This window comes from Eurytemora carolleeae, unplaced genomic scaffold (assembly GCF_000591075.1).
Source record: "Eurytemora carolleeae unplaced genomic scaffold, Eaff_2.0 scaffold2129, whole genome shotgun sequence".
Taxonomy (NCBI): Eukaryota; Metazoa; Arthropoda; class Copepoda; order Calanoida; family Temoridae; genus Eurytemora; species Eurytemora carolleeae.
In genome coordinates, this window is record NW_019398039.1 from 1 (window position 1) to 2662 (window position 2662).

The 2662-nt window shown below is 31.1% G+C and overlaps 1 long non-coding RNA gene across 1 annotated transcript in view; it reads left to right on the forward strand.

The window, feature by feature from the left end:
- The first annotated feature begins 338 nt into the window (after positions 1-338).
- Positions 339-2662, forward strand: part of LOC111716685 (uncharacterized) — an 11361-nt gene continuing 9037 nt past the window's right edge. The window contains exons 1-2 of the long non-coding RNA XR_002768565.1: positions 339-1183; positions 2143-2208. This is a non-coding gene — a long non-coding RNA (uncharacterized LOC111716685). The remainder of the gene's footprint in view (positions 1184-2142; positions 2209-2662) is intronic.

A 2662-nucleotide genomic window follows, 5' to 3' on the forward strand; every position in this document is an offset into this window, starting at 1 on the left:
ATGACGTCCGGGTTCAAAGATATAGGGATTATAATATTAGATTTTTAGTGTGAAGTTCCTCTCGAACGATTCGTTTTTGGGTTAAGAAAGTTTTCATGTTTAAGAGGAAGTAGTTGAATGAGCAGTACCTATTCCATAAGTATTATTGCAAAAGTATCTCTATGTTTCTTGTTTGAAAAGAAGAACATTTTAGAAATTTTGAAAAGAATAACCTTTTACAATTTCACTTCAAGAGATTGAAATTTTACGATTTTAGTTTTTAATCATTTAAAGTAAATTATTCAATTCCATTCTAGATATTTCTTCTCATAGTTTTTCAATTTTTGATTCATCATTTAAACAATATTTTTAAATAAACTTTTTTGCAAAATTAAAAAAAACTGAAAATTGTACAAATTCTCTTTAAAAAATTCTTCAGCAATCGGTTTCCTTTTGTCATTGGCTTTTAAATCAATGGGGAAAAGTTTTAAAAATCTCAGACAAATATCTTTTGAGTTCTTATCAAAAAACACCCCCCCCCGAATAAGAATAAAGCTAATCTGAAGTGTCACAATTTCTAATCTAAAATTTCATTTCATTCCCCAACATCTATTTCCTTTTGATGTCACAAATCTATTGTCAAATGTAAACGCTTAAAGTAAGTGCCCTGTCCTCCTCAACATATATAGAGTGGCATGTACGATTTACAACGGTATCCTTTAAACCTTTATCAGGGGCAGCCGTAGTACATTTGAATTTCCGAGCTGGGTCAACCTTTCCAGTCCCAGTTTGTCCTGTATTGTCCGGACATTTGTTAAACAAAGCAGACACACTATGCCAGTACAACAATGTTGACGCGGTCAGACTTTAGGTTGAGCATCAAAGAGAAATATATTGTGTCGAATTCTGACATTTTCGTTCTTTGAATCTGCTGAAATGCGCAATTCAAAACCACAATTTTCATATCTAAAAATTCTCCTTGAATGTATTCTTTATTGTTCCTAAGCTAAAGGTTTAAAATGGTATCGTTGTTCATGGGGCATGCACTTTAAAAAAAGGTTCATTGAAATTTTGTCGACAGTGTCTTTAATTTTTTTTATGTACTATATCATCAGGCTGGCCCTTCCGGTTCACATACAAGGGTCAGGTAGCCAAGCATAAACTTGAAGTCAAGAAAGCAGTTTTCTGTGAGATTGCGGCACAGGTAAACAAGGAGATACAAATTAAAGGGAGTGTTCCCTTTACACACAGTGATAACCAGAAAATAATAAGACAACTTTGAGAATCAAGTTTTAACTATGAAAAGTTCAATAACCATGAACACAGCAATTGTGCAGTGTAAACAGACCCATTTCACAAAAATGTAATTTTTTAAGTGTCTGGTAAAACTATTTGCTTTGTAACACCATCAAATACACTTAAGTAATTCTGTAATGTCGTCTACAGTGATAAACAGAAAACTGTAGAAGAGGAAGACGACATTTTAGTAATACTGTAATGCATTTGATGTTGTTACAAAGCAGATAGCTTTACTAGTAAGTTATTAAATCACTTACTAGGTGAAATGGGTCTGTTTACACTGCACAACTCCTGGGCCTCAAGTCCATTGGACTATGTAAAGTCATTACTTGAGTTTAAAATTCGACTTTCTATTCCAGAGTTTTCTGGTTATCACTGTATTAGAAATTTTTAAAAGCTTTTGAATAATTCATCAAGGGGATGAATGAAAAATGATATTTAAGAATTGAATAATGAAAAAAAAGATTATAAAGATGAATAAGAAAAGTTGTAGAAGGATGAAACGAATGATAGATGAAAAAATCTTAAAAACAAAACTCAAAAGAAGACTGTGAAAGGGATAAATCAGAAACTAAATATTATTCAGAAATCCCAAACGAGAGCCAAAATTTCGAAGAAAAATAGTCGAAGGATAAAATTTAAAAAATGTTTATTTCCGAAATTTCGAAAATTCGAATAAATAGGTGAATAATGAATACCTGAAGTGCTGAAGATGTTTAAATCAAAGTCAAAAACTGAGGATTACGTGCTAAAGATGTTTAAATCAAAGTCTAAANCCAAAGAATGTAATATATGAATATCTAGGATGAATAAATGTATAAATGAATATCTAGGATGAATAAATGTATAAATGAATATATCAAGGATGAAGGAGTATCCCTATCTGCTACTCCTGGCAGTTCTACTGATGGAGCAGGAACCAATAGCAAGGTGAGAAGAGAATATAAACTTATAAACCACTTGCTATTTATGCACACTGACATATACAGGGTGTCCAAAAAAACTTTGCAGTGCTAAGGGAACAATTTTCATTGGAAAGCTATATATTTTATTTAATTCTAGGTGCACATATTTTCTTTCTTGGCTTCACACTTTTTATGTTACAATCACTTCTTTGAGTATACAGTGAAACCCTTAATAACGAATACATCTAAAGAATTTATCAAATGTCGTATTCTTCACTTTCTGATAATGGAATGTTTCAGATATTTAGTTTTTTAATTAAATGATTATATGGAACTCTTTAAAACTGTTCCCGCATATTCATGGCTATTTATTTATTTTTGCGTAATTTACTTAATAAAGTATAAAACTCATTTAACAAATTTCAAGACGACATTTGATAAATTCTTCCGATGTATTCGTTATTAAGGGTTTCACTGTA